The sequence below is a fragment of the Ascaphus truei genome, chromosome 7 (genome assembly GCF_040206685.1).
Source record: "Ascaphus truei isolate aAscTru1 chromosome 7, aAscTru1.hap1, whole genome shotgun sequence".
NCBI lineage: Eukaryota > Metazoa > Chordata > Amphibia > Anura > Ascaphidae > Ascaphus > Ascaphus truei.
Window position 1 is genome coordinate 108,841,092 of NC_134489.1, and position 27,480 is coordinate 108,868,571.

The 27,480-nt window shown below is 48.1% G+C and overlaps 1 protein-coding gene across 1 annotated transcript in view; it reads right to left on the bottom strand.

Moving 5' to 3' along the window:
- Positions 1-27,480, bottom strand: part of SEMA5B (semaphorin 5B) — a 279,793-nt gene that overhangs the window by 189,328 nt on the left and 62,985 nt on the right. Inside the window, exon 2 of the mRNA XM_075610072.1 lies at positions 23,423-23,492. The gene's annotated coding sequence lies outside the window, so the exon portion shown is untranslated. The remainder of the gene's footprint in view (positions 1-23,422; positions 23,493-27,480) is intronic.

The following is a 27,480-nucleotide window of genomic DNA, read 5'->3' on the forward strand; positions in this document are numbered from 1 at the left end:
CACAAATTTACGCGGAATTGGAGAGGGCGACAGACCCCCCCCACACACGATTATATGCTGAATTGGGAAGCAGAATTGAACATAGCTATAGACCGAGAGGACTGGGAAAGTATTTGGGAATCAGCCTCAGGAACTTCCATATGTACCACAATCAAGGAAAATATCTATAAAATACTGTATCGCTGGTATCTTACTCCAGTCAGAATAAATCAAATCTACCCTCTGGCCTCCGACCTATGCTGGAGAGGCTGCGGACAAAAGGGAGACATGGCCCATATATGGTGGTCATGTCCGGAAATTCAGAAATATTGGGAAACCATACAGTCTATAATTAAAGAGGTCACAGACCTCACAATACCTATTGATCCGCTGACATACTTGTTGGCCAGGCCGATAGAGAATATTGACCGATCAACAAGAAAATTAATCTCCTTCATACTCACGGCGGCAAGGTGTGCGGTGGCCTCATCATGGAAGAAGGTGTCTCCCCCCCCCCCCCAAGCAAACAGTCAAGAAAAGAATTCAGGAGGTAACGCTGATGGAAAAGATGTCAGCATTTCTGAAAAGGACAACGGTGTCCTTCTATAAGATATGGGAGCAATGGCTGACCCAAACAGCAGACTAAAAATACCCCACTCCTAACAGGCCATAGAAGAGATATAGGCTAAAACCTTAATGAGAAACTGAGATCGGGACCCACCCCCTCCCCTCCCCCTCCTCCTCTCATCTCTTTCTGTTTCCCCCCCCCCCCCCCTCGCAAGTCCCTTCGGTCTATGAGAACAGGTCGGGGACCTGCGGAGACCTTTTCTCCCCTATCACAAAAAGGGAAAAACACTGTATTAGGCTAAGAGTTTTGTGTAACAATGTATACTGTATGATTGCCAAATAAAAAAAATTGAAACAAAAAGGGACGGTGGGACTATTGTTTTTTTCTTTATCCCCTGTAAATAAAACCCCGTTCAACGAATTCTAGAGTTTCCTGCCTTGAATATGGGACAAAAGTTCCCGCAACGTGACAGAGGAATACATATATATATATATATACACATATATATATACACACATATATATATATATATATATATATATATATACACATATACATACATACATACATATATATACATATATATATATATACATACATATATATATACACACACACACACACACACACACACACACACACACACACACACACACAGGTCCGGAAATAATTGGACAATGACACAATTTTCATAATTTTGGCACTGTACACCACCACAATGGATTTTAAATTAAACAACCAAGATGCAATAGAAGTGCAGACTTTCAGCTTTAATTCAAGGGGTTTAACAAAAATATCGTATGAAACGTTTAGGAATTGCAACCATTTTCATACACAGTTCCCTTATTTCAGGGGCTCAAAAGTAATTTGACAAATTAACACAATCATAAATAAAATGGTCATTTTTAATACTTTGTCGAGAATCCTTTGCAGGCAATGACTGCTTGAAGTCTGGAACGCATGGACCTCACCAAACGCTGGGTTTCCTCCTTTGTGATGCTTTGCCAGGCCTTTACTGCAGCTGTCTTCAGTTATTGTTTGTTCGTAGGTCTTTCTGCCTTAAGTTTTGTCTTCAGCAAGTGAAATGCATGCTCGATCGGGTTGAGATCTGGTGATTGACTCGGCCATTGCAGAATATTCCACTTCTTTGCCTTAAAAAAATGCCCGGGTTGCTTTTGCAGTTTGTTTTGGGTCATTGTCCATCTGTAATGTGAAGCGCCGTCCAATCAACTTTGCTGAATTTGGCTGAATCTGAGCAGACAATATATCTCTATACACTTCAGAATTCATCCGTCTGCTTCTGTCTTCTGTCACATCATCAATAAACAATACTGACCCAGTGCCATTGTAAGCCATGCATACCCATGCCATCACACTGCCTCCACCCTGTTTTACAGATGATGTGGTATGCTTCGGATCATGAGCCGTTCCAAGCCTTCTCCATACTTTTTTCTTCCCCTCATTCTGGTACAGGTTGATCTTAGTTTCATCTGTCCAAAGAATGCTGTTCCAGAACTGGGCTGGCTTTTTAAGATATTGTTTGGCAAAGTCTAATCTGGCCTTTCTATTCTTGAAGCTTATGAATGGTTTGCACCTTGTGGTGAACCCTCTGTATTTGCTCTCGTGAAGTCTTCTCTTTATGGTAGACTTGGATAATGATATGCCTACCTCCTGGAGAGTGTTCTTCACTTGGCTGGATGTTGTGAAGGGGTTTTTCTTTACCATGGAAAGGATCCTATGATCATCCACCACGGTTGTCTTCCGTGGACGTCCAGGCCTTTTTGTGTTGCAGAGCTCACCAGTGCGTTCTTTTTTTCTCAGAATGTACCAAACTGTTGATTTGGCCGCTCCTAATGTTCCTGCTATCTCTCTGATGGATTTTCTTTTTTTTTTTTTGCAGCCTAAGGATGCCCTGTTTCACTTGCATTGAGAGCTCCTTTGACCACATGCTGTGGGTTCACAGCAACAGCTTCCAAATGCGAATGCCACACCTGGAATCAACTCCAAATTTGTACCTGCTTAATTGATGGTGAAATAACGAAGGAATAGCCCACACCTGTCCATGAAACAGCTTTTGAATCAATTGTCTAATTACTTTTGGTCCCTTGAAAAAGAGGGGGCTACATATTAAAGAGATGTTATTCCTAAACCCTTTCTCCAATTTGGATGTGAATACCCCCAAATTAAAGCCGATAGACTGCACTTTAAGCTCATATTCATTGTTGAACTGTAACTTGAATTTATTTTTGTATACAGACGAAATAACAAAACTTGTATCAGTGTCCAATTATTTCCGGACCTGTGTGTGTGTGTGTGTGTGTGTGTGTGTGTGTGTGTGTGTGTGTGTGTGTGTGTGTGTGTGTGTGTGTGTGTGTGTGTGTGTGTGTGTGTGTGTGTGTGTGTGTGTGTGTATGTATATATATATATAATCAAAAAATAAATAGATGATACCGTTCTGTGGCTAACAAAATGCTTTTATTTGTGCGAGCTTTCGAGATACACTGATCTCTTCTTCCGGCGATGTTACAATGAATGAAGCAAGCAAAAGCTATACTATAAACAGTGTCTATTGGAATGTTATCTGTGCTGGTCCTTCCCCCGGTGTGGATGTGTTTTATGGCTGAAGGTGTCAAAAGGTTCCTGAAAGCAAGTGATGAAAGGTGTGTATGTGTATCAGTGTGAATTAACATGAATGGAGAGCCCACAGTATATACAGTGCTTTACAAAAGGTGTGTGTGGAGTGGGAGCGGATATACATATGGGAAGGACCAGCCCAGATAACATTCCAAGAGACACTGTTTATAGTATAGCTTTTGCTTGCTTCATTCATTGTAACATCGCCGGAAGAAGAGATCAGTGTATCTCGAATGCTCGCACAAATAAAAGCATTTCGTTAGCCACAGAACGGTATCATCTATTTATTTTTTGATTATTGAAGCTCGGCTAACATGGTACTGATACCTCTACATGTATATATATATATACATATAAAACACACAATGAAAAAGGACAAAGACAATCCCCTAAAATAGCACTCTGAAATATACCACAGAAATAAATAATAAGAATATAGCAAAAAGACCCGGATGCTCTGCCAATACAGAAAAATGAACAAGATTTATTATTTATATATTATTTATATATTATTTATTTCCGTGGTATATTTCAGAGTGCTATTTTAGGGGATTGTCTTTGTCCTTTTTCACTGTGTGTTTTATATTTATATTTATCCCCTAGCACCATCAGGTTACCTTTATTTTACTCCAGCCTTTTTGGGTGTATATTTCCGTATACCCAATCAGTCAGTGTTATTTTGGGCCTGATTTAACCACTTATATTTAGTGTTGAGCAACAAACTTTTGTGTGTTTGATATATATACATACATACATACATACATACATACATACATACATACATACATACATACACACACACACACACATATATATATATTCCTGTAACCCCCACCGTCAGCCATATTAGTCCTGTCTCTGTTCATTATTGCTTTCAGATGTTAATTACACATTCCAGACAGTCTGGTCTCAGTCATTACTCCTGACCTGCCGTTGATTATTTCAGTATTAGTCCTGTACAAGAGGCTTTTTCCGAGGGTAGCAAAATGTACCATCTGCCTCTTGTGTTCTAATTTGGCCATTTAAACAAAAATATGCCAAGCAGCCTCGTATGAAATTGCCTTCTTTGTCAGGGTTCGGCAATATACGCATTGTCATTTTAATCAGCACTGACATCGTTTGCCCTAAAATGGCTCTTTTGTTAATTAGACCAAAACAGCCAAAGCATGTGTCCTCTGGAATCCCACGGCTGCGTGCACTGGCAGTGCGGGAGAGTGGCAGTGCGGGACGTTGGCAGTGCGGGGCGTTGGCAGTGCAAGAGAGTGTCAGTGCGGGAAAGTGTCAGTGCGGGAGAGTGTCAGTGCGGGAGAGTGTCAGTGCGAGAGAGTGGCAGTGCGAGAGAGTGGCAGTGCGAGAGAGTGGCAGTGCGAGAGAGTGGCAGTGCGGGAGAGTGGCAGTGCGGGAGAGTGGCAGTGCGGGAGAGTGGCAGTGCGAGAGAGTGGCAGTGCGAGAGAGTGGCAGTGCGGGAGAGTGGCAGTGCGGGAGAGTGGCAGTGCGGGAGAGTGGCAGTGCGGGAGAGTGGCAGTGCGGCAGAGTGGCAGTGCGGGAGAGTGGCAGTGCGGGAGAGTGGCAGTGCGAGAGAGTGGCAGTGCGGGACATTGGCAGCGCGGGAGAGTGGCAGTGCGGGACGTTGGCAGCACGGGACATTGGCAGCGCGGGAGAGTGGCAGTGCGGGACGTTGGCAGCACGGGACATTGGCAGTGCGGGAGAGTGGCAGTGCGGGACGTTGGAAGCGCGGGAGAGTGGCAGTGCGGGACGTTGGCAGCACGGGACATTGGCAGCGCGGGAGAGTGGCAGCGCGGGACGTTGGCAGCGCGGGAGAGTGGCAGTGCGGGAGAGTGGCAGTGCGGGAGAGTGGCAGTGCGAGAGAGTGGCAGTGCGGGACGTTGGCAGCGTGGGAGAGTGGCAGCGCGGGACGTTGGCAGCGCGGGAGAGTGGCAGCGCGGGAGAGTGGCAGCGCGGGAGAGTGGCAGCGCGGGAGAGTGAGGGAGACTGGATTTCAGTGGCATAACATCCATCATAAGAGTTCAATTAAAACTCTATAGAGGTAAAGTTAAGCGATCTAGGACATTTAGCCGTGGCCATTTGACCGCAACCAAATTGCCGCCGGGACTACTCACCATCTTTAAATGTACTTGGATCACTCCGACTGCGTATGTGTGCCACCAGCAGGACACTAAGCTCGGCCACTGCAGGTCTGCCATCCTGTCTTTCCCCACTATCTCTTAGCATACAGTGCTTACACTTCAGCCAGGGATTCTGGGTAATGACATGCGAATGGGCACACTGTCACTCTTTACTTCTCATCCATTTTAACATGGGACCCCTATAAGTTTATTCCTGCCGCATTACACAGCTTTTCAGCACAGCTGGGGTTACAGAAGTGCAGAGCCAGTAGCCCCCCTACTCATTTGACCTTTTGGTGGGGTGACTGTAAGAGATGTGTGCAGAGGTATGCAATGGAGACCGTTTTTAAGGTGAAATTAAAATAAGGCTTTATTACGCCTGTCCCTTTTAATACAGCAAAACCTATGAAAACAACAAACGCCTATCCCTGTGTAAGGGCTAACTTACTTCCCCTGTCCCTTTCTCCAGGGCTGGAGGGGTAATCCCATTACCCCCCTATTCCCCAAAGTCTCAGGAGTACCTTAAAGCAGGTGGCCCTTCATGTCAGTCTCTGGTACGTTCCTGTGTCCCCTGTGTCCAGGAATATAGGTCTTTGGGTGTCTTAATTTCGGCAGAGCCTTTCTGCTCAAGACCTCTTTCCTCTTGTCAGCACCCTGGTGTACTGAGGGAAATCTCCCTCCTGTTGCTGGGAACAGGCTTTTTTTAACAAACCTCTAATCAGCCAGGTGAAGTTGGTTAACTGCTGGATCCAATTAACCAACACACTGCTGGATTAGTGGCATATTCTGAACAGGGATAAGTTCCCTGTTACAATGACCAATTTTTCCACAGGACGGCAAGTTCCGACCGCACATGCGCAAACAGCGAGCCGCTCGTGCGCATGCGTGCCCAGAAAGTGCTGATCACGCATGCACAGCCGGCGCTGTCCCATAAAACGTGACATTTAAGACAAAAGTCGGGACCCGGGACAAAGTGTAGAAAAAAACGGACTGTCCCGGCTAAACTGGGGCGCCTGGTCACCCGACCTTTGGGGACTGGTCAGTGCACGGTTGGTTGCTGGCGATGTAACGTGACGCTGGTAAGTGGGTATAACCAGACATTGGAAACGTGTGGCGTATTTGGCTATGCATTTCCTTAACCCACACTGTGCTGGAAAGCGGTGTAATGCGGCAGGCATAAGCTTATAGGGTCCCATATTAAAATGGATAAGAAGTAAAGACTGACTCACTGTGCTCATTTGCATGTCATTACCCAGAATCCCTGGCTGCAGGGGAAGCACTGTTTGCTAAGCGATAATGGGGAAAGACAGGGTTGCAGACCTGTCTGAGACGTGCAAATGCCCCACAAGGGGTATTTAAAAAGGTATAAAACACAGTGAATGGGGATCAAAGCTTTTCTGACCAGGGGGTTACGGCTTCATAGTTTACTGAATAAGGAAAAACGTTTCCAATCCATTGTTTCCATCAGTGCCACACTTTCCCTCGGGTGGGACTGCAGCGGTTTCCCTGTATTGAGAGATAGTGAGACGCAGATCTCCAGCAGAGAGCCGTGTTCTCCCTCGTGCCGAGGTCAGGATCCAGCACAGGTAAGTCTGCAGCCAGCGGACTAATAACACCGCATGTCTTACAGCAAGTGACAGTAATCCAGAGCCCGTGACTGATAACCTCGCCACAAACCCATCATCCCTGGGTCACTGCCGTGCTTCTGCAGGGTCGGAGAATATAATTGAAACCCCTAAAGCCACTTTCCAGCTCAGGTTGTTGCCTATTACAGAGGCCGGCGGGGTGAGATGTCCCATTACAGCGCAGAGTCACTACGTAACGCGCCATTCTACCCACAATGCTCTTCACTGAAACATCCAACGTGCGGAATATATGCAAACGGATCCCAGACTAATTAGCAGCGTAAGGAATGTGGGACCTTCAGCCAGATCCGGTCACTCGCTCTCCTCCTTCTAGTCCTTCCCAAAATCTGGGGGGGGGGGGGATTTGTCTATTTTTTTGACGGCTTCGATTTTTATTAACCCTATTGATGCCAAAGACTGACCTGCAACACCTTTGTCAGCAAAGCTGTGTTTTCCCGGGGGGGGCTGGGGTCCTTCTGAATATGGCGGTATTGTCATGTTTGTTATATTTATCAGGGGATCACGGGTATTAAACTTCCTAAGAGAATAAGTGTGACCCCATTTGCAACGCCTAGAACAAACATTCATGAGCGGTTCTCCGGTTCCGAGGTCAGAGCCTCCGGCCCATGGGGAGAACCTCAGCACGCCGACCCTTTATGGGAGGGATGTGAGCTCCGCGTCACAAGGGTGGACATTAAAATATAACAAACGTAACATAATGCGCACCTGGGCTCATTATCTGACTGAGCCACCTGTGCTGAAGCAGGGATATCCTGAAAACCTGACCTGTTGGCGACCCTTGAGGACTGGAGTTGGTCGCCCCTGGTGTATGGGTTACCTGATGGGTTACCGCGGCGATTGTCCGGTGACAGTACACAGATCTCCCCCCCCCTTCCCCCGCACACAGCGATTCCTGTCCTTCCTGCGCTACAAAGTTCCCGTCTTCAAAGCGCATCTGACAACAAGAAATAAATCTCGCGCTCCGGCACACCGACGCTATGTTATGGCAACTGCCCATTCATCAGAAGCCACACGAGCCGTCACCGGCGTTTTAAAGAGACGTTAACACGATGCCGTTTAATGAGGAAAAATGTCTTCTGGATGTCGTTGTGCCGCGAAGATCGCCGACACACTTCTATTCGGTGCGGCAGGACGGACGCGGGATGTGCGGATATATTGTCTGTGTCACAATGTGACGGAATAACAAAGTGGGGATTTAAAGAGGCAGTCCCTCCTACGGCCAGAAATCATTTCAAGTTAGTTTGTAAACACGGCAAATAAAAATCCCGCGTGTGCGCACATTCAACCTGCCCTTCCCCATTATCTTTTTGCTTACAGTGCTTCCACTGCAGCTAAGAATTTTGGGTAATGACATGCAAATGAGCACTCATAGTGCTTCACCTTTGCTTCAAATCCGCTTTAACATGGACCCCTATAAGTTTATGGCTGCCATTACAGAAGAGCAGAGCCAGGAAACCTACTCACAGACAGCTATTTCACCCTTTTGTGTCTCAGTGTGAGACTGGTTACTCCTGTGACCCTCACTGCTACTCAGCATAAGTTACCTGAACTCAGGGTGCTGGAATCAGGGGGCTGGGCGATGAGGTAGCTGGGTGACAATGATCGGCGCCGGGAACTTGTGTAGTACAACGCTATCTTTATTCCCGTTCTCAGGCTCGGGGACACATCACACACTACACAACGTTCTACGGTTTCTATATCCTCATGGTTACACTAACAGAGAGGTGTATTCACCTGGCTGCATTGGACTGGGCCCCCCTCCCCCACCCTCCTTTGGAGTAACATCCGATCTACCCCATCTTCTATGGGCCCTTACCGGGGTTCCAGCCGGGTTCTGAGAAGGTGCCGATTATATTCCGTCCCTAATTGAGAGCTGCCACTTCCCAACCGATTGAGAATACTCTTATAGATCCGCCTGTAGAGCTGATCCGCTGACACCTGGGGATCGCTATCTGCTGCCTGCGTGTCTGTGTTGGCCATTTACTTGGGATCCTCGCTATAAGGGCACTGTTCATATCTATAACAAAATAAATAAGGGGGGGGGGGAGCTGATCTCATATAGCACTTTAGGGACATCATCCCGATCTACACTCCCGGGGCACCTCTCCTCTTGTCCTCCAGGAACCTAACTTCAGAACCTTCCTCTTATCCTATATACTCCCTTTGATGTCAGTATCCCAGCGGCAACACAGGATGGGGGCCCAGCATATACTATCCTGCCATTAGCCCCTCACAGCAATCTAGTAACCCTATTGAAGGTGATGCTTGATCTTCACTGCTGATTTGCCACGGACGGGAAGAAGACACGCTGAGAATAAATATTTGTCCGTGCTTTTAATGGTTCTCAAAAGGTAATAAACATTTTTGTGATTTCCAGAAGAAATAACAAACAGTGAATTAAGAATGATGGCAATTTGCCTACATTGTTAGTTTAGAGCAGGGGTAGGAAACTCCACTCCTCAATGGCCACCAACAGGTCAGGTTTTTAGGATAGCCCTGTTTCAGCACAGGTGTTGCAGTCTTCAACTGGTGGCCTTTGGGGACTGGAGTTGGCCGCCCCTGGTTTAGACAATAATCTGAATTCAGGGGTTACAAAAACTAATTGTAGACGACAATGTAACAGCTTTGAAACAAAATGTCACTATCAAGGCAGCAGAAAGCCTGATAAACTGCTTCCTCACCCTTACGTTCCCTCCCTGCCTGTCAGAGGACCAGGCTACAGAAGTGAGAGGCCCCTGTGTCCGTGGGAGAGGAGAACATGGAATCCCTCCACCATTTCTCTCCGAGTTTGGATAACGTTCTGTATTGAGGGGAATTCAATGAGCAGTTCCACAGAGGAAGAAAGTAACATTAATTCAGCAAATATGTCATACACCATGTGCTCAGGACTTCAATTAAAAAACACCCACGCCGTCCTCAACAGGCAATTAAAGGGACTTGCAGGGACAGTACAGCCGAAACTTCCAGGGACAAAAAGCACAATAATATTTACATCCAATGGCTTGTATGAAAGCCTGGGAGGGGATCAATGTGTCTAATTAACCCAAGAAATTACCATCACTTTATAAAAGGCCAGTCAATGGTTACAGTGACGTTTATTCGCTGTCTCACTCACAGGCCACGGGGTCTCACTCACAGGCCACGGGGTCTCACTCACAGGCCACGGGGTCTCACTCACAGGTCACAGGGAAGGCAGTTTCACTCACAGGTCACAGGGAAGGCAGTTTCACTCCCAGGTCAGACAGTTTCACTCCCAGGTCAGGCAGTCTCACTCACAGGTCACGGGGTCTCACAGGTCACGGGGTTTCACTCACAGGTTACGGGGTCTCACTCACAGGTCACAGGTCATGGGGTCTCACTCACAGGTCACGGGGTCTCACTCACAGGTCATGGGGTCTCACTCACAGGTCACGGGGTCTCACTCACAGGTCACGGGGTCTCACTCACAGGTCACAGGGTCTCACTCACAGGTCACCACGGGGTCTCACTCACAGGTCACGGGGTCTCACTCACAGGTCACGGGGTCTCACTCACAGGTCATGGGGTCTCACTCACAGGTCACGGGGTCTCACAGGTCATGGGTATGGCAGTCTCACTCACAGGTCAGGCAGTCTCACTCACGGGTCTCACTCACAAGTCACGGGGAAGGAAGTCTCACTCACAGGTCAGGCAGTCTCACTCACGGTCAGGCAGTCTCACTCACGGGTCAGGCAGTCTCACTCACGGGTCAGGCAGTCTCACTCACGGGTCACGGGTCTCACTCACAAGTCACGGGGAAGGAAGTCTCACTCAGAGTTCAGGCAGTCTCACTCACAGATCACAGGGAAGGCACTCTCACACAATGGGAGCCAGTCTGACCTATTGGAAGGCGGTCTCACTCACAGGTCAGGCAGTCTCACTCACAGGTCAGCCAGTCTCACTCATGGGTCACAGGGAAGGCAGTCTCACTCACAAGTCACGGGGAAGGAAGTCTCACTCACAGGTCAGCCAGTCTCACTTACGGGTCAGGGAAGGCAGTCTCACTCATGGGTCACAGGGAAGGCAGTCTCACTCATGGGTCACAGGGAAGGCAGTCTCACTCACAGGTTAGGCAGTCTCACTCACGGGTCGGGGAAGGCAGTCTCACTCATGGGTCACAGGTCAGGCAGTCTCAGTCAGGCGGAAGGCAATCTCACTCACATGTAAGGCAGTCTCACTCACAGGTCAGCCAGTCTCACTTATGGGTTGGGGAAGGCAGTCTCACTCATGGGTCACAGGGAAAGCAGTCTCACTCACAGGTCAGGCAGTCTCACTCACAGGTCAGGCAGTCTCACTCAGAGGTTAGGTAGTCTCAGTCAGGGGGAAGGCAGTCTCACTCACAGGTCACATGGAAGGCAGTCTCAGTCAGGGGGATGGTAGTCTCATTCAGGGGGATGGTAGTCTCATTCAGGGGGATGGTAGTCTCTCTCAATAGAAAGCAGACTACCTCATATTCAAATATAACTGACCTCATACCTTTAAACAGGTTCGCTCACCTAACCCAAGGCAAGATTGAACTCGTTAGCCTCCATGCCTCCTCACAGCTATGCTAACTAACCATGCACCACTCCAAGAGGTCCCAGACTCCTCGTCGTCCTCTGCAACTGGTGGGGTTAAGGAAAGTATTTTTAGAATGCAATCTGCTCAGAGCACCTTGCCTTTGTGTCATAATAAGACTGAAGGTGTAATTCAATCAATCCGCTCCCGAGCTGGAACGTGAGGGCTCTTAGAATGATGAACGATTCCCAAATGGGTCACGTCTTCCATGCTGCCAATCTCATTAACCCTTTATCATAGGTGGAGTTATGTATTTATTTTTTTATCCGATTCTCAGGGTCGCTGACACAGAAAGAATAGTTCATTAAAACCAGACCCTACACCCAGAATGTAACTCATTAAAAAGGTTAATTCCAATTTAATTTAAAAACCAAGCTTCTAATGATTATTAGGAGCCCCTTTCTGCTGAAGGGGTGGCCGTGGGTGGTGAACCCGTAATAAATACCCTCTATACAGAACTGCTTTTGCTGGAAAGGGAGAAGGGCCATAAATTTTATTCCAACCACACAGCACGCTCCATGGTAACTGCCCCGGCTAATTGGGAAGGACCAAACGCCAGACCTGCCTGTATTGTATGCCAAGATAGAGGGGAGTCGTACAACCAGGACCCAAACACATGGCGGATCTAAAAGAGAAACCTCTCCTAAATCATTGGGACCACCAAGCCAAACAGAAAGGTTCTTTTACACACGCATACACACACACACGCACGCACGCGCACTCACATACACACGCATGCACACACACACCATGAAATGGCCCAAGGCACCATCCACACAGATATCCAGGAGCGGGAGATTTGAAACATTTACAGCCCCCAAAAATACATATTTAAATAACAATCTTAACAATCAGGTGTATTCCAATAAATAATTAGACTTTACTGAAGTTTATGAAGACGATTAATGCAGGTAATGAATAAGGACCAAGGCTATTTTGGGGGGGAACAACACGTTCTTGTTTTCCTGTATTCTTTTTCTTAAGAAAAACACCATTACCAGTGTATTCACAGTGCGTGCGATCGCTGGGCGAAGCTGCCTCCAAATCATTAAGACTTGCTTACAATGAGTGATTCTACCTTCCCAATTACTATGATTGCCTTGCAGTGAGTGAAACTGTCCCCATGAGTGTGACTGTTACAACAACGAGGGCAGCCTTCCCATGGGTGAGCCTTCATTCTGATTAATAATATCTGGGAGGCCTGCCACTTATTGTCCAAGGCAGAGCTGTAAATATAGTCATTTACATGATGACAGAGGCTGGATCAGGCAGCCAGCTGTATATATTTATATACAAGTATACACAATGTGCGCTAGCCAGTCACATATCGTGTCAGTTCTCAAATCAGTATCTCAAATACAGAAAAATAAAATGAGTCCAGAATGGTGGAATAGATGGAACACCTGAAGTTCATGGGAACAAATAAAGAATATCTTTTTATACAATGTTTCTCCACCAATCCAGAACTGGACTGTCCTTTGGCTGTCGATGGGAAACCAATCAGAGAGTTCCATTGTCTGCATTAGAGGGTCGGGTTCAGGACGTTCCAATAACGAGTATCGGAGCTTGATTGTCAATAAGTGGTGCCGCTTCATAAATTCCGTCCCAGAGTCCTCAGTTAATGACATACAGGTGACACACCTGCCAACGGTATACTACTAGCCACATTAGCAGTCACCGGAACGCTAAAAACTCAGTAATATTATACAGAACATACTATTTTTATTAAAAGTCCGTTGTTTTTTTACGGAGGAGAAACTTTATCAAAAATGCCAACGTTGCAGAGATCAGGGCCGAGTTATTCATCTTGGAAAAATCACCGCAGCAGCCGTATTTCTTAATCCCCGGAGAAACCGTCTTTACTCCATACTTTCCCAAAACACGAAACCCACGGAATGATATCACAATGGCGAGCGAGAAAAAAAAGAACAAAAAGAACATGCACAAAATGCCTCTTTGGGCGACACTGGGCAGTTGCACGGGATTACATGTGAGAAGCACAAACAGCATGAGATTTCTTCATTTCGCTTTCTCCCATATACCACGAGGAGCGGGAGAGCTTGTGGTCCTGTGCTTCGAGCCTTTCACAAGTACGGCGCGTTGATGTCATCCCCCAGGAATGTGTGTGCAGCTGGCCGCGTCTGAAAGAGCCTCATCAGGAACCCGAAAAGACCTTCCTTGAATATGCACAGTGCGTTTCCACTCGGCACACAAAGATTTGTCTTCTGCTTAATTTCATTATTTTCCTTTTCCTTTTCTTCAAAGAACAAAACCAGACTGGGTCTTCCAACAATTCCGACCATTACCGGGAGGGAGAGAAATCACGTGGAACCAGCTCCTTCCCATGTGCACGATGGGCAGAGGGATGCGTGCTGACTGGCAGACCGAGTTTCTCAGGCTGCGATATCAATGCACAAAGGGGAAGAATGGGAATGATTATGAGGTTAAGGGAGCCTGTCTTTTGTAGCGCTCTGTATTTCATTATTTTGCCTCGCTAATCTTTTCCTCTATTCAGCGCTGCTGAAAGGGCCCCTTCGGCATAAACGCGAGGCCTGGTCTTAAACAAAAGTTATGTATATGGATGTACACAACACAAACACACAATTCTCCTTTTCATCTTTTCCATTCTAAAATAAGGGCTTGAGTATGTTTGCTGGAAGATGTGTACGTTGGCATGGAAGAGACAGAATAAATAACTCATTGTTTAACAGGCTTAACATTTCCTTGGAAGCGGGACCAATATTACTACTTTTTTTAAGACACTCCGGCCCGTCTTATGGACACAGTAACCCAGGGGCTCTCAACTCCAGTCCTCAGGACCCCCCAACAGGTCAAGTTTTCAGGATTTTCCTGCTTCAGCACAGGTGGCTCAATCAGTCCAAGACTGCACCACCTGTGCTGAAGCAGTAATATCCTGAAAACTCGCCCTGTTGGGGGGTCTTCAGACCAGTGCAGTAAGTTAATGTAGCCCATATATCAAACACCTCGGTAGTGCATTGTATTATTTTAAGCACAGCACTGTGTACAAAAGCAGCGGATTTTAAACACCAATTAGCTGTGAAAGTTATCAGGTGAGGAAACGTTGGGAGTAGTGTGTCCGAACCAGGTTCTGCATTGAACACCTGGCAGGTTCAGGATCCATGTCACATCTTCCTGATGATGGTTTTACTTTGGAAAGTGTTCATTGGATCAGCAGCCCTGAAGGCTGATTGGCCAGAGTGTCTGGCTACTGGTATTTAAACCTGGTGCTGGGCTGAGATTACAGGCTGATTAACACATTGCTTTTGGTGGCTGCATCCTTATTCTGCCTCACTCCAGAGTCCTGCTGTGGTTCTTGCTCCAGTCCCTTCCTGGTCCAGTTTCTTTTGTACCTACTCCTAGAGTGGCACCAAGTGGCTTTTTGTTTGTTTTTTCAGCGGCTATTTGCGGTCATCGCGAACTTCACTGAATTTCCACTTCGCTTCACGTCCGGCTGCCGGAACCACTCACATGATCTCTCAGAAGAGCGGGTCCTGTGATCCGTCGGTACCGTCGGTGGCCACAGAGGTGGCAGGCCCCACTGACACTAAGGGGGTTTTAATTTGGCAGTTGTTCGTAGAACCAAAGTGTACTAATAAATCGCACGTTTAATCCGCTCGCTGCCGCAGGACAGGGCCCGGAACCCCTTGCTCAGCAATTCATTGTGGGCTTCGCTGGCAGTGAAGGGGTTAAATAAGTCAGGATAAATACAATCCAAGAATGTACGGATGACCCCCCATGAAGCAGACATGCGCAAAGCATGTGAGGTAATTTTTGGGATTTTGGACAAAAATAATATTCTGGGCAAAAAACTTCAAAGGCAAATCACGTTCTGGAAGGGCGGCTTCTACTCGGGGGCTCGGAAGTAATCAGCGGGGTCTTTCCGGAAATCCTGGCACAGTCAGACTAGGAAACTGTCGAGTCCCCGTCACATTATTCACACATAAAAAGTGCATATCTATAACTGTGTGCTGGATAAATCGCATGATTACGGTGCAAAGGTCTTCAAATACTGAAAGAAACATTTGTGAAACACAACTGGGACCCCCTCCACCCATCTCCACCTCGGAGTAGGATTCGAGGGGCACATTTACCCGGCAGTGCTATGCCGTAGGACATCTTCCAGCACGTGAAGATCTGTACAGTCCGTTCACCAGTGTCTATCGGCATAGCACTGCGTAGTAAACATGGGCCTAAATGTCATATCTGTTAGACAGCATATTTGGTGCTAGAGAAGAGCTGCATTCAAATAAACGGGGACCTCATCTCCCCCAGCGCAGGGGAAGGTACGTCAGTGTATGGAACAACGGTCTGTGTTTCTATGGAGGGGACAAAAAAGCAAGACAGGAGAAAAGAAGCCAAAAAGGTGGGGTGGTGGCATGAACAGGTGGCATGCAAAGGGTGGCATGCAAAGGGTGGCATGCAAAGGGTGGCATGAACAGGTGGCATGCAAAGGGTGCCAGTCCGATCCCAGCTCACGTAGGGACCCTCTTTTCTCAGCAGAGATTTGTTGAAGCCAAGCAGATGCGCTTAAGCTTTCCCGAAAGATGTAATAAATCTCTGCGCTCCGGACAGGCGCTGAAAGGCGACTGCTTCAATTTATAACGTCAATTTGTAGCAAATGATATTTTATGGGTGTTCTCCACGTGCTGCCCGGGAGTAGAAAACCAAATTAAAAAGTATTACAGCATTCGGCTATTGGCAAAACAATCTAGGCAAACCATGTAACACATTTAGTGCCGCTTGTAGTGCAATTTATCCACTCACGCCGGCAATTCCACCTCCCAATATCACCGTCACTCCACCTCCCAATATCACCGTCACTCCACCTCCCAATATCACCGTCACTCCACCTCCCAATATCACCGTCACTCCACCTCCCAATATCACCGTCACTCCACCTCCCAATATCACCGTCACTCCACCTCCCAATATCACCGTCACTCCACCTCCCAATATCACCGTCACTCCACCTCCCAATATCACCGTCACTCCACCTCCCAATATCACCGTCACTCCACCTCCCAATATCACCGTCACTCCACCTCCCAATATCACCGTCACTCCACCTCCCAATATCACCGTCACTCCACCTCCCAATATCACCGCCACTCCACCTCCCAATATCACCGCCACTCCACCTCCCAATATCACCGCCACTCCACCTCCCAATATCACCGCCACTCCACCTCCCAATATCACCGTCACGCCACCTCCCAATATCACCGTCACTCCACCTCCCAATATCACCGTCACTCCACCTCCCAATATCACCGCCACTCCACCTCCCAATATCACCGTCACTCCACCTCCCAATATCACCGTCACTCCACCTCCCAATATCACCGCCACTCCACCTCCCAATATCACCGTCACTCTACCTCCCAATATCACCGCCACTCCACCTCCCAATATCACCGCCACTCCACCTCCCAATATCACCGCCACTCCACCTCCCAATATCACCGTCACTCCACCTCCCAATATCACCGTCACTCCACCTCCCAATATCACCGCCACTCCGCCTCCCAATATCACCGCCACTCCACCTCCCAATATCACCGCCACTCCGCCTCCCAATATCACCGCCACTCCGCCTCCCAATATCACCGCCACTCCGCCTCCCAATATCACCGCCACTCCGCCTCCCAATATCACCGCTACTCCACCTCCCAATATCACCGCCACTCCACCTCCCAATATCACCGCCACTCCACCTCCCAATATCACCACCACTCCACCTCCCAATATCACCGCCACTCCACCTCCCAATATCACCACCACTCCACCTCCCAATATCACCGCCACTCCACCTCCCAATATCACCACCACTCCACCTCCCAATATCACCGCCACTCCACCTCCCAATATCACCACCACTCCACCTCCCAATATCACCGCCACTCCACCTCCCAATATCACCGCCACTCCACCTCCCAATATCACCGCCACTCCACCTCCCAATATCACCGTCACTCCACCTCCAAATATCACCGCACCCCACCTCCCAATATCACCGCACCCCACCTGTGCGAAGGTACAGAAACATGGTTATAGGGACAGCCCCACATAGGAGCAACGTCAACCATTGGCAGCGATACGTTTAATGGGTTAAATCTTGGAGAATGATACTTAGTTATGAGAAGATTGGAGAGGTCCAAGTATTCAGTTTTACCATTTGCTTTATATTTATTTCTGTTGGTGCAGGAGGGAATTTGCCCATTTTGTTCCTCTCCCTAATGAGGATTCAGTGACTAAGTCCTATTGAGAGACATGCTCCGGTATTGGTTACATGTTTAATAGTGTTTGTAATTTGCATCACAGCAGCAAACGTACAATACAAGAACTTTGCTTTCTTAAGGTCGACCTCAAACCTAACTAAAGTATACAGCGAAGATCCCGAAGGCGCAGTGATCAGGGCACACTGTGCTGCCTGGGATCGGTGACACAGATTGTTAGCGATAGTCGGCAATAAGATTTATTCATTAGGGGTTCGCGGGACAAATATTTTCCAGCAGGTGGAGCAGTGTAAAAACGCCTGGGAAACGCCGTCTCGCGGCAATAATTCTCTTAAACAGAAAACTGCAGAAGTATTCAGGGGTCTACACGTGCAAACACGTGTGTACTCAGTGCGCCCCCAAACATGTGTACTCAGTGCGCCCCCAAACATGTGTACTCAGCGGGCTCCCAAACATGTGTACTCAGCGGGCCCCCAAACATTTGTACTCAGTGCGCCCCCAAACATGTGTACGCAGCGGGCCCCCAAACATTTGTACTCAGCGGGCCCCCAAACATTTGTACTCAGCGGGCCCCCAAACATTTGTACTCAGCGGGCCCCCAAACATTTGTACTCAGCGCGCCCCCAAACATTTGTACTCAGCGCGCCCCCAAACATTTGTACTCAGCGGGCCCCCAAACATTTGTACTCAGCGGGCCCCCAAACATTTGTACTCAGCGGGCCCCCAAACATTTGTACTCAGCGGGCCCCCAAACATTTGTACTCAGCGGGCCCCCAAACATTTGTACTCAGCGGGCCCCCAAACATTTGTACTCAGCGGGCCCCCAAACATTTGTACTCAGCGGGCCCCCAAACATTTGTACTCAGCGGGCCCCCAAACATTTGTACTCAGCGGGCCCCCAAACATTTGTACGCAGCGGGCCCCCAAACATTTGTACTCAGCGGGCCCCCAAACATTTGTACTCAGCGGGCCCCCAAACATTTGTACTCAGCGGGCCCCCAAACATTTGTACTCAGCGGGCCCCCAAACATTTGTACTCAGCGGGCCCCCAAACATTTGTACTCAGCGGGCCCCCAAACATTTGTACTCAGCGGGCCCCCAAACATTTGTACTCAGCGGGCCCCCAAACATGTGTACTCAGCGGGCCCCCAAACATTTGTACTCAGCGGGCCCCCAAACATGTGTACTCAGCGGGCCCCCAAACATGTGTACTCAGCGGGCCCCCAAACATGTGTACTCAGCGGGCCCCCAAACATGTGTACTCAGCGGGCCCCCAAACATTTGTACGCAGCGGGCCCCCAAACATTTGTACGCAGCGGGCCCCCAAACATTTGTACTCAGCGGGCCCCCAAACATTTGTACTCAGCGGGCCCCCAAACATTTGTACTCAGCGGGCCCCCAAACATTTGTACTCAGCGGGCCCCCAAACATTTGTACGCAGCGGGCCCCCAAACATTTGTACTCAGCGGGCCCCCAAACATTTGTACGCAGCGGGCCCCCAAACATTTGTACTCAGCGGGCCCCCAAACATTTGTACTCAGCGGGCCCCCAAACATTTGTACTCAGCGGGCCCTCAAACATTTGTACTCAGCGGGCCCCCAAACATTTGTACGCAGCGGGCCCCCAAACATTTGTACTCAGCGGGCCCCCAAACATTTGTACGCAGCGGGCCCCCAAACATTTGTACGCAGCGGGCCCCCAAACATTTGTACTCAGCGGGCCCCCAAACATTTGTACTCAGCGGGCCCCCAAACATGTGTACTCAGCGGGCCCCCAAACATTTGTACGCAGCGGGCCCCCAAACATTTGTACTCAGCGGGCCCCCAAACATGTGTACTCAGCGGGCCCCCAAACATTTGTACTCAGCGGGCCCCCAAACATTTGTACTCAGCGGGCCCCCAAACATTTGTACTCAGCGGGCCCCCAAACATTTGTACGCAGCGGGCCCCCGCACCCCTTTTAGGAACATGCCGTTGTATCTCGCCTTCCGTTATTTGTTTCTCTGTTGCTGGAAAAGGTGAATCCCGGGAAGTCCTGGGTGAGTATCCCCCAACTACGCAGGACACGCCCCTGACGCAGGGGTGGGCAACGCCAGTCCTCAAGGGCCACAAACAGGTCAGGTTTTCAGGATATCCCTGCTTCAGCACAGGTGGCTCAATCTTCGACTGCACCACAGAGCCACCTGTGAAGCAGCGACTGAGCCACCTGTGCTGCAGCAGGGAAAACCTGACCTGTTGATGGAGCTGCCCACCCCTGCTCTAACATTACTGTGATCCCTCAGTGTCACAGTACCCGTCCCCTCACACCGCAGGACATTCCCACATACGCCCATTATGTCCCCCTGTGCTTCCCCACTGTCCCTTCAGGAGAGGGCGATGGAAACCGTGGGCCCTCAGAATAAAAAGTGTGACCAGGATAGAAATGGAAAGGACTCGGGCAGAGGAAGAGGCATTTACACTGTATCCATGCTTCCTTTTATCTGCAGCTGTAACAAGGTGTCACAATGTACTCAGCCAGTTTACATTGAAATTCCAGCTTTTTCTAAATAAACCCCAGCCAGAAGAATAACCCGCAGTGCTTTCTGCACTCAGAGCCAGTGATTCCCTGCCCGGCCCTCACAATAACTCGTTCCAAATCACCTCCTATAATGTTAATTTTCATAATACACTTTATCTTATTTATTGCTTCAATTACAGAGATAATCCCAAAAATGCTATTCTATGATAATCCTGTGCGATTTCCATAGTAATTGATCTTATATTTATTACACAGGAGATACCTTTTGTGAAACATCCATTATAATGAAAAGCACTATTATTTGAGATTGGTTCTTTAATAGAGGCATTAAGTAAAGCCCCCCGGTATTAGAGGAAATAATCACAATTTCTTGCAGGTGCTGGAATAAATATTTGCAGGCGTCCCGAACGCAGCCAGTAATGTATTCCAGATACATTTGGACAATGTGTGTGCGGGGCGGGAGCATGTGATACAAGTCCCCAAACTCCAGGTCACAGAGCGATAATGACCCCGCTCAGAATTTCTTTACAATTTACTCCATTATACTAACAGACCAGCAACTGTATGTATATCTTTATATATCTATGTACACAGCGCGTCACAGCACTAATACACGGGACATAATAACATTACACATTGTGGGAATAAGCGCTTCAGACATAAAAGTAACATTCGGAAAAGGAGTCCCTGCCCCGAAGAGCTTACAATCTAAGTGTTAAGTAGGAATAACGTAGAGACAGTAGGAGCGTGGGTAAGTGCATCTGCAAAGGGCCAAGGTCAATGTAGGTGGTGTATATGTAAATACAAAACTAGTACTAAATAACTGATATATATATCTATATATAGATATAGATATATAATAACAACAATGGTTTAACCACCCCCCCCCCCCTTATTTTAAAATAACACACCCGTTGAATCTGGCGCCTGCATACATTTTTATATATTCTTCCAATAAACATATATCACAGCTTACAAAGGACATAGGCTTAGATTTGCTACATGGTGTTACGTTCAGACTTAGCACTGCTTAGTAAATAGGGCCCATCGTCGGTTATTTCTAATTCTTTCCAACCTTTGTTCTTGACTTCATTACCCAGGATGCATTGCTCGAATAGGTGACCACCCTGTCGTTCAACGGCCCCTCAGTTTGAATTTGCCAAGCGAGCCCCAATGTGCAGGACAATAGGCAGAGCTGCAGCCCGGGAGACAGGTTCCTTAATATCCCATGTGAGGCGCATACAGGCGCCTGATAACGTGCCTGTGGTAATGTGCCAGACCCCCATCACAAGGCGGAACAGGCTATATTAAAGGGAACACCCCCCCCCCCCCCCCCGTACCATGTATTCACTTCCCGGCAGTAAAGGGGCCCCCTTTCTCTGAGCTTCCTTTCTTTTCCAGAAAGATACAGGATAATGAATATGGGAAATCTGATTTCTTTCGGGGGATTGGGAAGGGTGCGGGTGGTGAATTTGGGGAAATTGTAGCCACTTCAACAGCTCGGAAAATTACACTCGAGGTTTAAGCAAAAAGCAGGGCAACATAACATAGAAAAAGACTAATTACGGTTGGCCTCAAATAAAAATAAATCATGGTTTAGGCCAGGGGTGGGCAACTCCAGTTCTCAAGGGCCACCAGGTACTTGGGATATCCCTGCTTCAGCACAGGTGGCTCAATCAGTGGTTCGGTCGAATGAGCCCCCTGTGCTGAAGCAGGGATATCCTGAAAACTTGACCTGTTGGTGGCCCTTGAGAACTGAAGTTGCCCGCCCCGGGCTGAGACGCAGCAGGGGATGCCTGACCAGCCATGGATAACGTATATAGCGCCGCTATCAGTAATTGTGTTGTGAAGCAGACGCACAGAAGAATAGCAAGTTAGTGTGTTACTGTGCGCCAGTGTGTAAAACCAATTGTGTGTGTTGTGCGGAAGCTTCTTTTTGATAAGGAAAGAAAAGGCCGCTAGGGGCTGGGATTAAAGGCGAGGTTTGGATGATGTCTGTGGCACATATATGTTAATGATCCCAAATATTAAACTCCAAGTACACACCATAAATGCATCAAGATTGTCAACTTTTTTTGGCGTAAGCGATCCAAACAATTCCTGTTGCTTTCATATGTATGAACACGACGCACACTATACAAAGAATTAGGACATGTGCGCCCAATGTAAGGCCGTGTATAATAATATAGCAACCCGCACCGCTGATAATAGGGGACATTGATGCAACGCACACTTTCAACGAATTTGCAAAAAAACAATTATTTATACATCGCTTCCAGTCTGAGAAGAGATACAAAATATCCCCCCTGGATTTGTAGAGGAAATTAAATCAACACTTTCACTATTGGTGATACATTTCTATCAGGCTAACCAAAGTTTGCATGGATACCTTCTGGGGGTTAATGGTCTCCGGTCGGGGCGTATGAGCGTGTACTGAATGTTGGAACAAAGCTACGATACCCATGGGTGAATCTGCAGGTCTCCCTCTGGTACCCAAGACCTACTTCCTTCCCGCCACTGTCATGTCATATAGATGTTATTCGGCAGGCAAGGATTCTGGGTAAATGATATGCAAATGAGCAATGTGCTTGTCACTTTTCAGCTTCCCATCCGCATTAAACATGGAGTTTTCCCTACTGCGCTGCTACTTCTTATGCTGCCATGACAATGCGTCACAGCTGGCAGGGTTTGGGGGGGATTTAGGATGTTACTTCCTTTACTTGTATCTTATTATTCACGGATGGAGGTCCGGACTGAAACGTCAGCAATAAAACACTACATTAACTGGAATTAATTACTCATCTTACAATCCAATTTTATTTAGACTAACAGGATATATGTTTAAGATAATCAGTCAAGAACATAACTTACTTCATCAGGACAGGTTCCTATTATTGGACAACTGATTAAACACAGCCAGCACTAAACAGGCCGGAGTCCTAAAGTTCTGCTGTTTGACACAAGTACAATGACAGCGCCCATCTGCAATGCCGGAGAGGAAGGAGGGGTGCGAGCTGGGGTGGTTTAGTGTTAAAGGTTTACCAATGAGCAGTAATATGGGATAAACTCCACGTTTGTTCACTGGTACAAAGTTGCTTTGCACAATCCCCCTGTACTTACCACCGTAACATCACTGGGCTGTCATATTCAGGGCCAAGGTCCGCTATAATCTGCCACAATCCGCTGTAACCTGGTGGAGAGAGACACATACAATGTGAAACTCAGCGGGACACACGGAACACTTTCACAAAGACTATTAGCATGATAAAGATGCTGGCTGCACACGCTGCATCCATGGAAGCAAAGAAACTCCCATTTCACTTAACCGTTTGCTGCCAGGGGGGCTGGCGATGCATTGCCAATGGGTTAAATCAGTCTGTTGGTGTTCAATGGTGCTGAAAATAACAGCATTCCCCGCCTCTAATGTGTTGGGTAGGAGTCAGGCAGTGAAGGGGTTATATCTTCTGGAAACGCATTCCCCTGATCAAGTGCCAAAACAAAACCCATTTGTACTGGACCTTACTGCAGGACAGCAGAGTTCTGTTGAACAACAGAGCAATGATATTTTAATTGTACTTATAGAGTATGAATTTCCTTAACTCAGACAAGGCTGGGGACTGTGGGGATATACTACAGTATATGGCACCGCACCCCAAACTCACGTCGGAAAACTAGAGACTCTCTACAACTCAATACGTCGCTTTGTCCTCCAAAGCAACTACAACACACATCGCTGCGAAATGTTCAGAGAACTAGATTGGCCGTCACTCGAGTCTAGTTCATCTTTCCTGTCTTGCCTTCAAATACTTTCTGGGCAAGCTACCCGTCTATCTGAACAAGCTCCTCACCCCTACCACATGCAGGGCCATCTTAACAACATTAGGGGCCCCCGGGCAGAGCAGTGCACGGGGCCCTGCCTACACTGCTACTCCCAGCCTCCCGCACGCTCACTAGCAGCAGCAGGCACCGGAAGTGCTGCAGTGCGAGCGGCTGTGACGCGAGCCGGGGGGCCGGGCGGGCGGAGAGCGAGCGGAGCCGGGGTGCCGGGCGGGGGGAGAGCGAGCGGAGCCGGGGTGCCGGGCGGGGGGAGAGCGAGTGGAGTCGGGGTGTTGGGCGGGGGGAGAGCGAGTAGGGTTGCCAGGTGGCTTGTCCAGTAATACTGGACACAATGGTGAAAGGTGCGACGCGCTCGTAAATCGCTGGTGGGAAGAATGTTATTTATAAATGACCTGACTGTTACGCCATTTGTTCTAAATTTCACTCCAAGTAATCACCAATATATATTCTATTTCGTAAAAAATCTGGGGAGGAGTCTTGGGAGGGAGTGGGTGGAAGTGGGAGAGAATGGGTAGGAGTGGGAGGGAATGGGTGGGAGTGGGTGGAAGTGGGAGAGAATGGGTGGGAGTGGGAGGGAATGGGTGGGAGTCGGAGGGAATGGGTGGGAGTGGGAGGGAGTGGGAGGGAATGGGTGGGAGTGGGAGGGGGCGCCCTTCCGCGGATTGTTTTAGGAAATGGAATATGAAATAATGCAAATTGGTGCAAATTGGTGAATGCTTGGAGCGAAATTTAGAACAAATGACGTAATGGTCAGATAATTTATAAATAACTGACCTGCAGTCACACTGCACATGGCGAGCAATACTGATCTTACTGCTCCTCACACAAATTCCAAGATTGTTGCACCCCCTCCTCATCCTCTCTCTCCCCCCTTGTCCTCTCACCCTCCCACCCCCCCTTGTCCTCTCACCCTCCCACCCCCCTTTGTCCTCTCACCCCCCCCTTCATCCTCTCTCATCCCCCCATCCCCCCTCCCTTCATCCTCTCTCACCCCCTCCCTTCATCCTCTGTTACCCCCCATCCCTTCATCCTCTCACCCCCCCCCCCTGTCATTATCAGTACAGTAGCTTTCAAATGTAGACTTCAAAATCCAGCTTTAAATTGCATAGTAAATCATGCCAGTGAATAAGTAACCTGCTCTGCCTTCTTGGGGATGATCTGTAAGTAAGAAGAGTGCTGCAGAGATTGCAATGCTGCTGTGATGATCTGTAAGTAAGGGTGCTGCAGAGATTGCAATGCTGCTGGGATGAGGGCTGAGATCAGTAAGTAAGGGTGCTGCAGAGATTGCAATTCTGCTGGGATGATCAGTAAGTAAGGGTGCTGCAGAGATTGCAATGTTGCTGTGATGAGAGCTGAGATCAGTAAGTAAGGGTGCTGCAGAGATTGCAATGCTGCTGGGATGATCAGTAAGTAAGGGTGCTGCAGAGATTGCAATGTTGCTGTGATGAGGGCTGAGATCTGTGAGTAAAGGTGCTGCAGAGATTGCAATGCTGCTGTGATGAGGGCTGAGATCTGTGAGTAAAGGTGCTGCAGAGATTGCAATGCTGCTGTGATGATCAGTAAGTAAGGGTGCTGCAGAGATTGCAATGCTGCTGTGATGATCAGTAAGTAAGGGTGCTACAGAGATTGCAATGCTGCTGGGATGATCAGTAAGTAAGGGTGCTGCAGAGATTGCAATGCTGCTGTGATGATCAGTAAGTAAGGGTGCTACAGAGATTGCAATGCTGCTGGGATGATCAGTAAGTAAGGGTGCTGCAGAGATTGCAATGCTGCTGGGATGATCAGTAAGTAAGGGTGCTGCAGAGATTGCAATGCTGCTGTGATGATCGGTAAGTAAGGGTGCTGCAGAGATTGCAATGCTGCTGTGATGAGGGCTGAGTTATGGAGCCTTTCTGAGAATTTACAATGCTGGTTTTTTTTAATAGATCTTGAAAATGAGAAAACGGTTAGTATAGTAAAAGAAAAGTAACGGTGAGTGAGCAATTAAACAATGGTGCCAGTACTGTATGTACTGTCTGCCACCACACACACACACACACACACACACACACACACACACACACACACACACACACACACACACACACACACACATACACAGACAGAAAGACAGACAGACAGACACACACTGAGACACACATACACTCACACACATACACAGACAAACACATATACAGACAGGACACAGATAGACAGACACACACTGAGACACACACACAGGCAGGACACTGAGACTCGACCTCTCTGCAGCATTTGACACCGTGGACCACCCTCTTCTCCTCCACATTCTCCATACTCTTGGTATTCGGAACAAAGCTCTCTCCTGGATCTCATCCTACCTCTCCCATCGTACTTTCAGTGTCTCTTCTGCTAACACCTCCTCCTCCTCTATTGATCTCTCTGTGGGGGTACCCCAGGGCTCTGTCCTGGGACCTCTTCTCTTTTCTCTTTACACACTCTCTCTAGGTGACCTAGTCACATCTTTTGGGTTTAATTATCACCTCTATGCTGACGACACACAAATATACTTTTCAACACCCGACCTTACACCTGCTGTACAAACTAAAGTTTCTGAATGTCTCTCTGCTATATCATCCTGGATGGCCCTCCGTCGCCTTAAACTCAACATGGCTAAAACAGAGCTCCTCATACTTCCTCCCAAACCTGGCCCTACTACCTCCTTCCACATTACTGTTGGAACTACGATCATTCAACCAGTAGCCCAAGCACGCTGCCTAGGGGTCACACTCGACTCCTCTCTCACATTCGCCCCTCACATTCAAAACATTTCTAAAACCTGTCGCTTTTTCCTCCGCAATATAACAAACATACGCCCTTTCCTCTGTTGTTCGACTGCTAAAACTCTGACTCAGGCCCTAATTCTCTCCCGCCTTGATTACTGTAACCTCTTGCTGTCCGGCCTTCCTGCCTCTCACCTGTCTCCCCTACAATCTATCCTAAACGCTGCTGCCAGAATCACTCTACTCTTTCCTAGATCTGTCTCAGCATCTCCCCTCATGAAATCCCTCTCCTGGCTTCCGATCAAATCCCGCATCTCACACTCCATTCTCCTCCTCACTTTTAAAGCTTTACACTCTTCTGCCCCTCCTTACATCTCAGCCCTAATTTCTCGTTATGCACCATCCAGACTCCTGCGATCTTCTCAAGGATGTCTTCTTTCTACCCCCTTTGTATCTAAAGCCCTCTCCTGCCTTAAACCCTTCTCACTGACTGCCCCGCACCTCTGGTTTGCCCTTCCCCTCAATACCCGACTAGCACCCTCTCTATCCACCTTTAAGACCCACCTTAAGACACATCTGCTTAAAGAAGCATACGAATAG